This window comes from Protopterus annectens, chromosome 12.part0, assembly GCF_019279795.1.
Source record: "Protopterus annectens isolate FY-2018-M chromosome 12.part0, PAN1.0, whole genome shotgun sequence".
NCBI lineage: Eukaryota > Metazoa > Chordata > Ceratodontiformes > Protopteridae > Protopterus > Protopterus annectens.
In genome coordinates, this window is record NC_056746.1 from 648,276,144 (window position 1) to 648,293,154 (window position 17,011).

The 17,011-nt window shown below is 42.3% G+C and overlaps 1 protein-coding gene across 2 annotated transcripts in view; it reads left to right on the forward strand.

Moving 5' to 3' along the window:
* Window positions 1-17,011, forward strand: part of CCHR12.PART0H7orf26 (chromosome chr12.part0 C7orf26 homolog) — a 1,310,154-nt gene that overhangs the window by 869,462 nt on the left and 423,681 nt on the right. The window lies entirely within an intron of this gene.

The window sequence follows — 17,011 nt, forward strand, 5'->3', positions numbered from 1 at the left end:
TTCTGGGGCCAAAAGGTATGGAATGAGTTGTAGCCTGGGAACACAGGGGTGCTTTCTGCCGCTCTAAACCAGGACTGATGATGACATTCTCCATTTTGAGGAGATCTTTGAGCGAGTGCATCTTGAGATTTAGACGTCTAGCACTGAACAGCATGATCCAAAGATTGCATTTGTTTGTAGCTGTTATGGTGGAATTTTGGTCTTTGGGACACTGCCTAAAAAAGGCACTATAGGGTTGGCAAGACCCTTAGCCAATACCCGGAATCCCAGGGGTGACAGATGCAGGCCGTCTCTGGCAAAGCTTCGAGGTCTGTCAAGCATGTTGTCCCATGCAGACAGATAGATACTGGATCCCTTTAGAATGACACCAGAAACGTAGCCAGTTGTTGAAGTCAGTCATTTTCTGCTCGTACTGTGGTATCATCCTGGGTGACGGTAGAATACTGCTCAGGGCTAGAGTCATACCTGCCTGGGCCACATAATCCAAGAGTTCCATCACATCTCTTTTCATGTAATCCAGGGAAGTACGTCTCAGGTCATTCACGCCTACAAGGACAATGACTGAATCATATTTGTACTTGTTGTGGAGTGACCTGAGTAAATGTGTTATGTGGCGGATCCTGGCACCTGATACTGACTGTCACCTTCTCCTTGTTCAGCCTAGTGACTGGGACATCAGTGTGCCTCACAATTGAGTCTACTATGATTAGTACCTTGGGCAAAGTGTTTTGCCTTAAGGGCTTGGGTTGAGGGGCACACTGTGGGGGTGAGCTATGTTTTCTGGGGTTGGTGTTGTGTTGTGGTGGTCGAGTGCGTTTCTGTCTCTGGGGTCTCTGTTGTTTGGGTAAATTTTTATTGAGAGCCTCTGCGAAAGTGGGTGGATGGTTTGTGTTTCTGTGTGTGGGTTGTGATGGTTGGTGTCTTGGAGGGCTGTGTTCTATGTAGTGAGTTGCAGGTGTTGACCTTCTCCTCTTGACCAGCTTGTCCGGTCTTGGTTGCAGCATGCACTGCTTCCATTTTGGTGATATAAGTGCATCTCTCATAGGTGTGAGTGTTGGGAGGTAAGAGGAGAAGGCTGTCTGTGTACATTAGACAGTTGCCACTCTCTCAGAATGCCAAAGTGGACCAGGTTAGCAGGAGAAAGCACAGGAAATTGCCCTACAATCATACCAGGAGGGGTGGTCATAACTAATAAGTACTGGTGCTGTTACTGCTTAGGAACACCTAGAGCTGATAGCACCTAATTGTGCTATAATAAATGCTATAAAAGCCTGTTAAAGTGCTAGCCAATTGCGCTAATTGAAGTGCAAGAAGTAAAAGAACAAGCTCGTTCTAAGGGGAAAATTGAAGAGCAAACTTTCTGGCACCGGTAATAGTTTACCTCAGCTGAGTGCTGCTGCACGGTGCGCAAACATGGGCTTTTAATCCATAAAGTTGAAAGGGATGGAAAAAAAATGCTCAAACAGCCAATAAACTACAATTTAGAGAGGTGAAGACAACCTGTTTGATGTCTGGTTTGTTGGTAAACGAGGGAATTTATTCCATTTACATAGTGTAATTAAATCTGTCACATAGGGTATTTTGTTTTAGGAGTAAGTGGTCCTCAGTATACATGATGCAATTACTACATTGCCTCAGGGGATGCTCATTTCAATCAGACTGGCCGGTGAAATGATGGGAAACCACGCATTCATTATTGCAGGTTTTTACTGTATCTACTATTAGGGAAGGGAGTGGGCTAGTCTGACCAGTGTTTGTGCGTGGACTAACAAAGTTGCTTATTCTATTTAAGGTTATGGGTGATAAGTGTGGCAACGCTGCTCAGTGCACTCATAGTGCAGTAGGGAAACCTGGAAGGGTTCCACTGACAGATGTCTAGGGAAAAATTGAGTTTCAAGGAGTTTCCATCTATACAGGGCACCTTTAAATATGAGGCTTAAATACAGGCAAAATTAAAACATTTTTAAGCTAATCTACCAATAGTAAAGCACACAGTGACCCTTCCTCCAGCAATACCCAGCTCATACCAAGGCTAGATCCACACTCTTCTGCCACAAGAATGTAGGGGAGCCCTTCTTAATGCAAGATCACTGGTTTAGTGCTCGAGTACCAATAACAGGCTAGATTCATCAGGTTTGAATCTAGTATATGCTATGCTATCTAGGTATCAGAACAGTGCAAATCAAGTGTAGAGAAGTGCAAAAAAAATGCTGTCCTTTTAATGGTATATTTTGTCTTATTAATGTATCTAGTTTGTTGAAAGTATAGCTTCTAACATGAAAGATAAAGCCTTGTAAGCTAATCCACTGTTTCAGAGAAATTGAAAAGTGAAGCAAAATAAGTCTAACTGTAGGAATGGTAAATTCACAAAAAAAGGTTGAAGAAGGTTTTTCACAAAAGGCCTGAAGAATGTAAAGCAGAAGGGGGATATGAAGTTACAAAAGGGGTGGCCCACTAAAAGGTAACAGCTTGTTCAGATGGGGCAGTTATTACAACTTAGGGGAGGGTATACTTCAAGTGTTGGAATTTTTCTGCTATTTTGTATGGGTACTGGTAGTAGGATTGTATACGTTACTTGTTCATTCTTTTACTTGTGTGTGTTTTTTTACTTTATAATCTCAAGAAGGAGCTGATGCACAAAATTTTGTTTATGCTGCACGTGTTTGGTCCTAAAATGACAAAGTTTACTTTGAATCCTGCCTTAATTCTGTTTAATGACAGGAGGACTCATCACTGCTGTTGAAGAATCTTTGGTTAAAGCACATAAGCTTCCGAGTTCAAACATGGTTGTAGGAAAGACGCTTATGAAGTAGAGTACTACATGATGTTTCATATTAGGCAAACTAAAAAAAAAAAAAAAAGGCTCTGCATTTTTCTCATTAAATGTTTGAATGAGTGTTACATAAGTGTGTCATAATTTAAAATCTATAGGGGAATTCATAAAGGTAACGTGGCGTGTACACGTCGCGGTAACATTTTTGAATTCAGCAACTACCTTAACACAGTGCTACATGGTGCTCTAGCATGAAGCCGTGCAGCATCAAGTAGGGCTGGCTCTACAACCGTGCTGTATATTAATGAGGCACTCTGGGGAGAGGCATATGCTAATTGGCTGTTTGTTTGCTGTTTTTCCTGGGACCGTCACACACAACAATTCTGAGTCAATAATTTGGCAAAAAACTAAGCAAATGGTGTATTTTCCCCTAAACTATTAATTGAACAGGCTGGAAATTACATAATTATTTCACTGTTATTTAGACATGCTATTCAAGCATAAAGAGTGCCGATACAAAAAGTGAAGCAAGTTTACTATTGCCAGCATGTTAAGCTGGGGTGTTAAGATTTCTACATTTTGTAAGCATTTTTGAAATTAAAATTTTCAGCAAATGTTTATAACTAGCTTCTGTTTTTGTACAAAAAACAAAAGTTCCTTTCACAACATTAGACATGATCTTGAAGTTATTCACATCTAGTTAGCTCCCCCATTGTCTTTCAACAAATTGTAGGGACAGATAGCATTCATTCTGGCTTCCTTCTAGGAAAGGCTTCTTTTGGTGACTTTACTTTTATTATGTATCATTAAGGCCAGGTAGATGCACTGCATAACTCAGGCCTTAACAGTTTTAGCAACAAGACTGCAGAAACAACTTTGTAATACTAAGTGCTAAACTGACTTAATGCCAGAGAAAGAACTCTGTAAGAAGAAAAGTAGTTTGAAGAAAGTCTGGTCAATTGACTTGAGGAAAAGAGTTAGATGATGGAATGAAAGCATTTACACTGAGAGATTGCACTTAAATGATTCAGTGGAACATTCCTAAAAAAATTATGAATGTTTCTTATACCTAAGGGAAGTGAAGTGAAGACTGAGCAATTTTTAATTAATGACTTTTATGGGGAAAGTGAATAGCTTTGTGCAATCGGTATGTAGAAAGAGTTGTGGGTGGTCAGAAATGTAATGTGTGCACAGGGACTAGGCAGATGTCAAGGTAAAACAACTTTATTTGAATTAGTTTACTGGGGTAGAGACCTGATCTTAGTGGTGCAAATTCTGTCTCAGTCTGGAAGTACAGAAAGCAGCAAAACAAAAGTGCACAAAGTAGTAGAATGAAGTCAGTTAGTAGAAGTGAAATAAATTTAAATAGTTAATATAATACAGCTCACAGCTCAGTAACACACTTGAAATATTGTGTAAAAACAGTTAAACTATCAGATATTTATATATTATATTCAGGATTATGTTAAAAGGGGGATGTTTGTATAAACTGGTTGAGGTGGAAGGGAAATGAGGACTAAGGATGGGTATGTATGTGCTAGGGGTTGGAGAGTAGCATAGGTGATAGAGTTGTAGTAAAGTCTGCTGACACATGGATAGCGTATGAGAGAATAATGATACAGATAGATGTGGATGAGGGTGCTGTGTGTCCTGAATGGTTTATGTAGGTAAAACTTGCAGACGTTTTAGAGAGAGGTTATATGAGCACCTGCTGGATATTAAACATGTAAAAACCACTAATGCACTAAGTAGGCATATGTTGGAATTTAATGATCATTTTTTCAAATTCTTAGTAATACAACAGGTAAGGGCCGACTAGCAGGGGGAGGGTGCTAGGTGAATTCTTGGATGTTTGTTAGTTAAAACTGGTGCAAAGCTGATAGATGATCTGACTGTGAGCAGAGTTGGAATCTATTCCAAACTGATAAGTACACTTTTTGCAACTTAATTTGCATGGTGCTGTATTTATACATTTGCTTATTATTTATACAGTTGCTGTATTGTTTCTGTCCACTTTGTTTTTTCTCAGGGTAGCTCAGAAGCTAGTTTCAGGTAGGGGGTTGTTGAGCTAGCTGACATCCTAGCTATTAGTCATAGCCTGAGGTGTATTTTCTCTGTTGTAATTCCAGTACAGACTGCATTTCTGTGAATTGGTGCAACGCTGACAGATCTCCTGGCTGTGAGCAGAGTTGGAATCTATTCCAATCTGATAAGTACACTTTTTGCAACTTAATTTGCACGGTGCTGTATTTATACATTTGCTTATTATTTATACACTTGCTGCATTGTTTCTGTCCTTTGTTGTCTCCACTGTGTTTTTTTTCTCGGGGTATTTCAAAAGCTTGTTTCAGGTAGGGGGTTGTTGAGCCAGCCCACAACCTAGCAGCTAGTCATTGCCTGAGGTGCATTTTCTCTGTTGTCATTCCAGTACAGACTGCATTGCTGTGACTTGGTGCAAAGCTGATAGATCTCCTGGCTGTGAGCAGAGTTGGAATGTATTCCAAACTGATAAGTACACTTTTTGCAACTTAATTTGCGTGGTGCTGTATTTATACATTTGCTTATTATTGATGCAGTTGCTGTATTGTTTCTGTCCTTTGTTGTCTCCACTGTTTTTTGTTTTTTTTTTCTCAGGGTAGCTAAGAAGCTAGTTTCGGGTAGGGGGGTTGTTGAGTCAGCCCACACCTTAGCTGTTAGTCATTGCTTAAGCAGTGTATTTTCTCTGTTGTAATTCCAGTACAGATTGCATTTCTGTGAATTGGTGCAAAGCTGATAGATGATCTGGCTGTGAGCAGAGTTGGAATCTGTTCCAAACTGATAAATACACATGTTCTTCGTGTTTCACTGTTGCAGTCATTACATTTGGGTAATCCTGCTGGCAAGTTGCCCTCAGTCGGCCTGAATTCCAAAGTCTTGGGTCCTGCTTCGGCTGCTGTCGCCCCTTCCCTGAAGTCAGGTTGTCAGGGGTATAAAAGATGCAGCCAACGCCATTTTCTTTAGTCTTTTGCCGCACGGTGCCCGAAGCAGAAGCAGTTCGCAAGTGCCGGTCGGCTAACTCCTGAGATTTTCGTGTTCGAGTTTCAAATCCGAAGTCTTCAATAAAGCTAAGTACCCCGTTGGGGAAACTTTTTTCTTGCTCCAGACTGATGTCAGAAAAAGTAAATGATTGTATTTCTTGTGAAAAGCAAATACCTCATAAGGACTTTCATTCTTACTGTATTCCTTGCCTAGGCCCTGATCACAGCGTTTGCTGGAAACTCAAGGTATTGGAGCCTCGGATACTATTCCTTCAGATGGGTCTGGAGCCGCTGAGCAGGCACTGGCTTCTGAGGGTGTATTCAGACCTAAACATCTTTACATTAAACCAACCTCAGCTTCAAAGGCAAAGACTAAAGCACCTTCTAAAGCAAAGAAACTCAAGAGCCATGTGGACAGGCCTCTATGCCCAAACAACAGATGCTCAAAATGACCGAAGACTTAATTACCTTGATCAGGGGTTCCCATCCCTCTCCTGATAAGAGGCCTAGGCAAGAGACTGACTGAATCTTCGGATCAGGTTTTTATTTCTTCTGATTCCTCTTCTGATCAGGAATATTCCCTTCCCCCCATGAGGATTCTGATGCTGAAGAATCTATACCTTCAGCTTCTCCTCCAGAGGACTATTCTTTTGGGGAAACCTTGCATACCATGAGGGAGCATTTCCTCTGGGAGAGCCAAGATTTTTCAGAATCTAAAAAGAGGTTCAGGGATTTCTTTTTACTACCTCAACACAGGCGACTAGCCATTCCACCTGTGTTAGATATTGTAGATGATGTGTTTTCGGAGTCTAGTCTTACCCCTTACCTCCAGCTCCTGTTAAGCATGACCAATATTACAGGGTTCCTGACTCTCATAAATTCCTTTTTAAAAAACCTGCTGCAGACCCAGAAACTATTTCACAGGTTCCCAAAGGAGTTAAGGCTTCTACTGCAAAAAACCCTACCCCCGCTGACAGAGATTCTAGGGCACTGGATAGATGGGGAAAAAGGTTTACACATCTGCTACGTTGGCTATAAGGGCCTTAAACTGTCAGTTTCATATGCTCAAATATCAGCAACATGTCATGGCATTGCTTAAACAGAAAATGTTCTTAAACTCTGAATGTGCAGAAAACAAGGAAATGCAGGATTTATTGCATGCAGCTGAACAAGTTGGAAAGCATACTTTGCAATGTGGTTTTGATTCTTTGGAGGCCTCCTGCAGGGCCGCAGTTATGGATCTGTAATTAGGAGGCATGCTTGGTTAAAGGAACAAAATCTTCCTGATCATGTCAAAGTTAAATTATTCGAATCACCTTTACAGCATAATACTTTGTTTGGTGTTAAGGCAGAGGAGGTGTTAAAGAAAATGGAGGACAAAGCTAAATCTATGCAAACTGTCAAAGATTTTCTACAAGTACAGCCACCTAGGTTTAGTAGACACTGGCCCACAAAGAATTGGTCCTTTCCTGTGTCAGACAGACCTCAAAGGGGCAGATCCAGATGCCCTAGAGGCAGATCCCAGGCGCAAGGTTCCTACAGGTCAAAGCAATGGGGTGCTTCTACCTCCAAAGTTGGAGAAGACAAATCACAACCATACAGGAAACAGTCCCAATGACTCCCCCCTGCCTGCACCAAGCACTTATCTCCTGGCAGCACCCTTAGGGAGAAAATTAGCACTTTTTTCTCAAAATTGGCACATTATAACCCAGCACATTATAACCCAGGACAAGTGGGTTCTAAATATCATGTCACAAGGCTACAAGTTCCTTTTCCGTACCCTGCCAAAGGCAAATGGCTGCCAGATCTGCCAAAAAATCAATGGGCAGAGGCACAAAAAACAATCTCATCCCTCATGGACATGGGGACCATTCAACAAGTATCAGAGCAAGAGCAGGGGCAAGGATTTTACTCAAGACTGTTCTTGGTGCCAAGAAAGGACAAGGCCTGGAGACCGATACTGGACCTATCTATTCTGAACACTTTCCTGGATATACCAAAATTCAAGATAATGACTTTGCAGCAGCTTCTGCCCATGCTGGGCAAGAACGCTTGGCTGGTGACTCTAGACCTAAAAGAGGCATACCTGCATGTCCCAGTCAGACAATTATGCAGAAGATACCTCAGATTCAAGGCTGGCTCAATGCCTTACCAATTCTCTGCACTGCCCTTTGGCTTATCTACTGCGTCCAGGGTCTTTACAAAGTGCCTGGCACCAGTAATTGCATTCTGCATACCAAGAGGAATACAAATATATCCTTACTTGGCCAACTGTCTAATTCAAGCAGAGAACAAGGACATTCTACTGCAGCATCTGGCATTTGTGAAAAGACTTCTAACATGCCTAGGGTACACAGTCAACGAAAAGAAATCAAAACTAGTACCCTTTCAAGAGATAATATTCCTGGGTGCAAGCTTAAATACAACTGCCCAGATGGCTTATCTCATACCAGACAAAGGCAACTGACTACCCATTTCTAAATGTTGGCAACAAAGGCCCAGTTATCTGCAAGAAAAATTCTGCAGGCTTTGGGCTTCATTGCATCCTGCATCCTACTAATTCCATATGCAAGACTGCATATGAGGAAACTTCAATGGTACCTAAAAAAGTGTTTGAACTCAACATTGCCACAGCCTGGAAACAATGATTGCTCTCATTCCCTGCCTACAACAGGAGTTTCGATGGTGGGCAAAGGCTTGTCACCAAAACAAGGGACAGCCATTCACATTACCCCCAGCCAGGCAGACACTAACAACAGATGCATCAGATTATGCCTGGGGGCCCACATGGTAGGAAGATGCATTCAGGGCACATGGTCCTCAACCCAAATGAATCTACATATCAGTCAACAAGAGATGCTAGCTGTTCACAATGCCCTGACAGCCTTCAAGGACCTACTTCATCCGGGACAACTTCTGATAAAGACAGACAACACCACGGTCATGTGGTATATAAACAAGCAGGGGGGCACACATTCTTACCCCCTTTGCAGACTAGCCATGACTTTGTGGGACACAGTATTAACTTACCAAGTACATCTGCAGGCACAATTCCTGCCAGGAAGGAAAAATACTCTGGCAGACGAACTAAGCAGAAACCTCATGGATCCCCACGAGTGGCAGCTGGATCCACAAGTCTACAGCATGATAACAAGGAAATGGGGATGCCCATAGATCTATTTGCCTCCCCTCACAACTACCAGGTAAAAAGATTCTGCACAAGGACTTATCACAGACAAGCATGGAAAGTGGACGCCCTATCTTTCAGCTGGAAAAACCTGTCAGTATATGCCTTTCCTCCACTGCCTCTCCTCCCCAAAGTACTCCTAAAGGTCAGACAGGAGAAGCCAAAAATGATACTGATTGCCCCAGACTGGCCCCGCCAGTACTGGTTTCCAATCCTAAAGAACTTGTCTCAATGCCCAGCTTGGACCTTACCTCAAATAGCTCATCTACTGTCACAGCAAAACAATCAGATCTTGCACAGCCAACTCAGGACTTTAAACCTGGCAGCATGGCGGATAATGTAGTCATACAAAACGCACCTCTCAGTAAAGCTGTGATGGATGTCATTTTGGAGACCAGAAGGCCTAGTACTAGAAAATCTTATGCTAGAAAATGGAAGAGATTCTGTGCTTAGAACCAGGCACAAGGAACTGATACAGCTCTGCCAAATATTCCTCAGATTTTGCAATATTTAACTGAGATGCTGGACAAAGGCCTATCTTTTTCATCTATTAAAATTCATGCCTCTGCTATTTCGGCTCATTACAATACAGAGCCACCATCAGAGGAGACAAAAATTTAAGGCCTCCAAGGAGATCACCAATGCCTGCACAGGACCTCAACTATGTCTTGGAAAAACTCACCCTGCCTCCTTTTGAGCCAGCTGCTACTGCTGATATAAAGTTTTTATCTTGGTAAACAGCTCTGCTCATAGCAATAACTTCTGCAAGACGAGTTTCAGAGCTACAGGCACTCATGGCTGTGGAACCTTTTATCATTTTTTATCCAGACAGGATCTCTCTGAGGACAAACCCAACATTTATGCCTAAGGTGGTGTCCAGTGTGACTCTTAACCAAACTATTCATCTGCCAACTTTTTATCCAAAACCACAGAACAAGGGGGAGAGAATTCTGCATTCTTTGGACGTACACAGACAGCTTAGATTCTACGTGGACAGAACCAAAGTTTTCAGAAAGACAGAGCAATTACTAGTGGCATATGCTGCAGGATCACAAGGAAAAGCTATCTCAAAGCAGACTATTTCAAAGTGGATAAGCCACTGCATTAATTTTTGCTACTTACACCATGGCAAGCCAGTGCCTAAGGGCATTAGGCCACATTCAACCAGAGTTGCAGCCACTTCAGCAGCCTTTCTCAGGGGAATACCAACCAAGGACATTTTAGAGGCTGCTACTTGGAGTTCAGTGCACACCTTTACAAAGCACTATCATGTGCCACTCTACTCTAAATCCAGGGCAGGCTTTGCCACTGCAGTTCTGCAGGGCCTCATAGCCGCTCCTAATGCTGTTTAGCTCCAGCCTCCCATCCATAGCTTTGGGGCTCTACCCAAATGTAATGACTGCAGCAGTGAAACACAAAGAACATAGTACAGTTGTGTACACTTAAATGCCGATGTTCGAGTGTATTCACCGTTGCAGTCCAGGTTACCCACCCGCCACCCCCCTTATTTTTGCTGGAACTTATCTTTACAACCTAGGTGGTGTATTTGCTTATAGATGAAGGTAAAGTTTATATTGGTGCATTTAATATATATATATATATATATATATATATATATATATATATATATATATATATATAAATTTTGGCTACCCCTGGGGCAAGAACAACTAAAGAAAATGGCGTCGGCCACATCTTTTATACCCCTGACGACCTGATGTCAGGGAAGGGGCGACAGCAGCCGACGCAGGACCCACGACTTTGGAATTCAGGCCAACTGAGGGCAACCTGCCAGCAGGATTACCCAAATGTAATGACTGCAACAGTGAATACACTCTAACATCTACATTTATGATAAGTGTACACAACTGTACTTTTTTACAACTTAATTTGCACTGTGCTGTATTTATACATTTGCTTATTATTTATACATTTGCTGTATCGTTTCTGTCCTTTGTTGTCTCCACTGTGTTTTTTTCTCAGGGTAGCTCAGATGCTAGTCTCAGGTAGGGGGTTGTTGAGCCAGCCCACATCCTAGTTGTTAGTCATTGCCTGAGGTGTATTTTCTCTGTTGTAATTCCAGTACAGACTGCATTTCTGTGAATTGGTGCAAAGCTGATCGATCTCCTGGCCGTGAGCAGAATTGGAATCTTTTTCAAACTAAGTACACTTTTCGCGACTTAATTTGCACTGTGCTTTATTTAGACATTTGCTTATTATTTTTATTGGTGCTGTATTCCTAGCCCCCTACCTGTTGGTATCTTGTTCTTATACTTGGTGACTTTGCAGTTGCCTGCCCCTACTGTAAATTTCATCTGAAACACCCCCCAGTCTAGTGTCATTAGCTCATTTTACCTATTACAGAGAGAACATTTGAGAAGGCCAACCCACTTAGTTTAAGCTTGAATTATCTTCTGCTCCTCCTTTCTCCCTTTCCACTTTCCAGCAATTTTTTTTTTTACTAATCTCCCTGTGTTCTGACTAAGTGTGCTTCTCAGCTGATAAATATATTTTTGACACTTTTTAACTGTTCAGAGTTAAATAAAACAATACTTGAATTCAGTTCAGAATACATTTTGAATAAATTGCATTTATTTAAACTGTATTTGCTTTAATACTGCTACACTGGTGTGCTAACTTGCACTGCACTTGAATTGTTTTAGCTGCTTTTCTGTAAAAAAAAAAAAAGTCTAGGCCTGTTTCCTACCTTTCCAGTAACTAGTGTTGTCCAGGTACAGATTTGCTGTATCCAGGATTGTATGTAAGCTTCTGAGCCTCTCCAAGCCTTTCTGTGCTGGAGGGAAGCCTTCTAGCTTATCAGTGGAAGTGGTAAGCACTAGGTAGCCGGTCTACCATAAGAGGAGTGGTTTCTGGCCCAGAAATTGTAGTTACTGGCTGTTTGGGCAATTTTTCCATCTCTCTCAACTTTCTGATTTAAAAGCCTGCATGTGAACTTGTTTCTTTCCTGTAAGTAGTCTAGTCCAGATACATATTCTTAGTTATAGCACTTGAATTTGCTTATTTGTGCTCAGCTCTTGTTCAGAACTTGTAAGCACTAAATAAGCTACATATTATTACAGCACTCAGCCTTCCTCATTACCGTTTTTGAACTTACTTTCCTCACTTATCTAGAGGAAAATATTTTTTTATTCAGGCATGTCCATCTGATGAATTTGGCATCTTGGGGCAATGTAGCAGTTGCCTCATGTACACAGACAACCCTCTCCTACCACCTAACACTACAACCTGTGAGAGATGCACTTATTTAGCCAAAGTGGAGGTAAAGCTCTCTCCAACCAAGACTGAACTTGACAGTCAAGAGGAGAAGGTAAACACTTGCACCACACCACTCTCATCACATAGTCCCACTAAATTTATACCACCAAAATCCACCCATAGAAACACACAAACTTTCGCAGAGACTCTCAATAATAATCTGCTCAAGCAGCAGAGTCCTCCAAAGCAGAAATGCAAGCAACCTCCGCCCCCGAACACAACCGAAATGGCACACAGCCCACAGACTCAGTGTGCCACTCAACCACAGCCCATAAGGCAAAACAACATACCCAACACACTAGTCATAGGTGACTGTATAGTCAGGCACACTGATGTCCCACTCACCAGGCTAAACAAGGAGAACGTTACTGTCATCTGCCTATCGGGCGCCAGGATCCGCCACATAACCCACGCACTCAGGTCACACCACAACAAGTACAAATGTGACTCTGTCATTGTCCATGTTGATGTGAACGACCTGAAATGTACCTCCCTGGACTACATGAAAAGAAACTTGGAAGAGCTCTCTGATCGTGTAGCCCAGGCAGGTATGACCCTAGCCCTGAGTAGCATCTTGCCATCGCCCAGAATGATACCGCAGTACGACGACAAAATGATTGACTTCAACAATTGGCTAAGCTTCTGGTGTCATTCTAAAGGGATCCAGTATCTGTCTACCTGGGACGACATGGTCGACAGACCAGGATGCTTTGCCAGAGATGGCCTGCACCTGTCGCCCCTGGGGATCCGGATACTGGCTAAGCCTCTTGCTGCCCCTATAGTGCCTTTTTTAGACAAGGTTCAAATGACAAATTTACCACTGTAACAGGAACAGGCAAGCAAAAACTGAGGGTAATGCCATTCAATGCTAGAAGTCTAAATCTCAAAATGCACTCACTCGAGGCACTTAAAATGGAGAACATCAATATCTGTGCAGTGACCGACACCTGGTTCAAGGCTCCAGAGAGCACCCCTGCACTACCAGGCTATAACTCATACCACACTTTTCGGCCATGTAACCTGGACAGGAACATGAAAGGGAGAGGTGTGTCCATATTCATTAAGTATATCCACACCTTCAGGCTAGCTGCTCAGCATAATGCATCCGAGGTTATCCAAGTGCAACTAAGTCTGGGCAAAACTGCGATCCAAATTGTAGCTTGCTACAGATACCCCACCATGCCCCAAGATTCCCACTCCTCTTTTCTTGATATACGGAAAATTATTAGGGTTCAACCAAACACCCTAATAATGGGCAATTTCAACTACCCCACCATTAACTGGGAAAACTACTCATGTACCAACTCCTTCGCTCAGTGCTTTCTGGAATTCATAAATTCCAATCCCCTAGATCAACTTATCCATACCCCCACCAGGGGCAACAATATCCTAGAGCTAGTCATTACCAACATGAGTGATCGGTGTTCCACACATGAAGTCAGCTCTTTGTTGGTTTGATCTGACCATAAGCTAATCACCCTAGATATCCATATCCTACCCCCCCCCCCCATTAAGGAAACCATGGTAAAAAAATTTCTCCAAAGCCAACTTTATGCTTTTTAAGACAGAAGTGGCGAACTTCATGACACCCATGCAGATACAGTTACGACTGCTGAATCCTACACAAATGCACTCTATAAGCACTTACACGAGTGCATGGATCGTGCTATCCCAAACAGAACCAAGATGCTATCTTCCAAAAAAAGGAAGCCAATCTGGTGGTCCCCTGCCGTAAACAAACTGTACAACAGAAGGAAGAAACTGTTGTAAAAAAGAGTAAATTCCCATGAGTGGAGGAGCTCCCTGGTCAGCCTCAGTAAGAAGCTGAGATCCTTATAAGATCCTCCAAAGCTAGCTATGAAAACAAAACCACCATTGATTCTAAGGACAGCCACAAAGCATTCTATAGCTATGTCAGGAATCTCAATGGCAACACCCAGATCTGCTCTGAGTTACAGCACAACAGCACGAAAATTACAGAACCAACTGATATGGTCAACATCCTGGCAGACCTCCCTCTCACCCCATAAAGGGCCCATATCTATACAGGAAGAATGCAGAGTCCCTGTAATCATAACTACGCAGGTAAAAGCTGCACTCTCTAAAGCCAGAAACACAGCATCCATGGGACCGGACAACATCCCAGGCTGCGTTTTTCATGAACTTCAGAACAAACTGGCTCCCCACCTAAGCACCATGTTCAGTCATAGCCTCACATCAGGCTTTGTGCTTACTGAATGGTGCACAGCAACAGTTATCCCACTCTACAAAGGGGGAGCCACCACTGATCCCGGGAACTATTGCCCTATTAGCCTGACAAGCCTGGTCTGCAAGGCCATGGAATGTATCAACCTCCAAACTCTGGACCCCAACCAGTTTGGGTTTGTGAAAGGCAGATCATGGCTTCTGAACCTGATTGACCTCTTTGAGGCAGTTACCAAAGCCGTAGATGAGAATAAGTTGGTTCACACAGCCTGTCTTGACTTCGCCAAGGCTTTCGACACCATCCCTCATTCTGGAATTATAGCTAAACTCATTAAACTAAGTATAAATCCCTACGTCACAAGATGGATTGCCAACTGGCTCACTGACAGAACCCACACTTTAAAAGTTGCAGACTCCAAATCTGACTTCAAACTCATGACAAGTGGAGTATCACAGGGTTCAGTCCTGGGACCTCTCCTGTTTGGTATCTACTTCTCTGAAGTACAGGCTAACTTAGAAGGCCTATGGAAACTAGGAGCCATAGTAGAGTCCCCAAATGATGTGGACGTCCTACAGAGGGCCTCACTGAGACAGATGCCTGGTGTCAGAGCCATGGCCTCAAGCTCAATGTCAAAAAGTGCATTGTCATCCCCTTTGGTAAAAACTCTTTACCGATGAACTACCACATAGGCAGCAGTCTACCTAACACTGAATGTTTGATAGGAGACCTTGGGACCCAGGTGGACAGTAGTCTCTCCTTTGATAATCACATCGCCACAGTAGTCAGGAAGACCTTCTACGTGGCACCTCATCACAAAAGGGTTCTCATCCAGGAAAAAAGAGGTCATTGTTGTCCTCTAATAGACACTCATTAGATCCATTATAGAGAACAACGCTCTTTTTGGAATGTACCTCCCAAGACATCTGCAGCAGCTGGAAAGGCCACAGAAGTACCTCACAAAGAGGATTACTGGCCTCAAACAAATGCCCTACACTGACCATCTCAAAAAACTCCAGCTTTACTCCATGGTATATCGCCTACTCTGAGATGATCTCTGCCTAACATATAAAACTATGTCAAACCCAGAGCTGTTGGACATGCTACACATAAAGAAATCCCAATCCCCTCCAAGTTACACACTCTAGGGACCTAAGCCGTGTCACCACAATAAACAGGACATGCTGGAGGGATAGATTCCTGTCCCAGAGACTTCCCATACTCTGGAACAAGCTACTCATCTATGTCAAGCAAAGTACCTCATTAGCACTCTTCAAAAAAAATCTTGATCAGTGGATGGGAAAAAGGAATTACAGCCAGGGATCACTTCTGTGGCTCTGCTCGACAGTAGCACAGGAAAATAACTTTCTTGGGTGGCGTAAGCCAGGGAACCTTGTTCGCTAGGCTTACTTGGGCGCTTGGGCTGATAGCCTAGTACCTACCTATGAAAATGGCAACTTAAACTGGATGCAACAAAATATCTAGGGGTTAATGAAATGGTTAGTGTCAACTGTGTGTTAAAATCAAATCACTTTAGGGAAATTTTACAAACAACGTTGGGTGTAATTTTCATCTGCATTTTAACATGTTTGATATGTATTTTTATGTACTGTCAGAATTTTATTGTGGTATTGTTTTAACAATTTTATGCACATTTATGCTAATTGGTTAATTGGATTGAGTATTTAAGTGCTGGGCAGTTTCTTTAGAATTGTTCTGAAGAAGTCCCCATAGGATGGATGAAAGTGCATAACTGTGGAAATTGAGTGTTTTTATTTTACATAACATTCTACAAAATTATGTTTAGTCTGAAACCTGGCTGGTATCCTCACATCTGGATTCTCTGGTGTCCTAAGTGATGCCATTTGCATTTAGATTGTTTTAGAAGGCAGGATAACACTATCTGCAATGGTGGATAAGAGATCAGTTCTTTGAGATGAGAAGGAAGATTACCAAAGTTTTGGACCTAGTGAGGTACATTGAAGTTTGGTTGGCTGGGGTTGAAGCAGAAGCCAACTGTGGTTCTGATGCCTAAACTTGTAGGGGAATATCTAGTTGAACTTTTAATGTTTTAATAATAAAGTGTGACAAAAGGAGGTACGGACAACACAGCTAGCTGGAATTTTGTAAATAATTATGTCATTTGTGAATATCAAACTGATTTACAGAAGCTGCTTGTGTTGCAAGTGTATTAGAACTGTATGTCGTGTATATCAAACTGCTTTGTACAGATGTTTGTGTTGAAAAGGTATTTGTAAAGTGCTTGTCTTTAAAGCGTTTAAAATGTGTCCACAGTGTGCCCTACTATTGTAACAGTTTAAATTGTATATATTTTAACAGTAGAAACTGGAATACAGGAGGCTAACCTCAGTCCAGCAAACTTTTGACAAATATCTGAAATTAAATCACTTTATAGGCTAGGTCATAAAGATGCTATCTCACAGGTTTCAAGGCAGCCAGAGACGCAAAGTATGCACTAGGAAGCTTTCCGTATTGTCTTTGGAGTGAATTAATTGCCACTCAGGAAGAGTGGAAGTGTTTAGTTGTTTTACAGC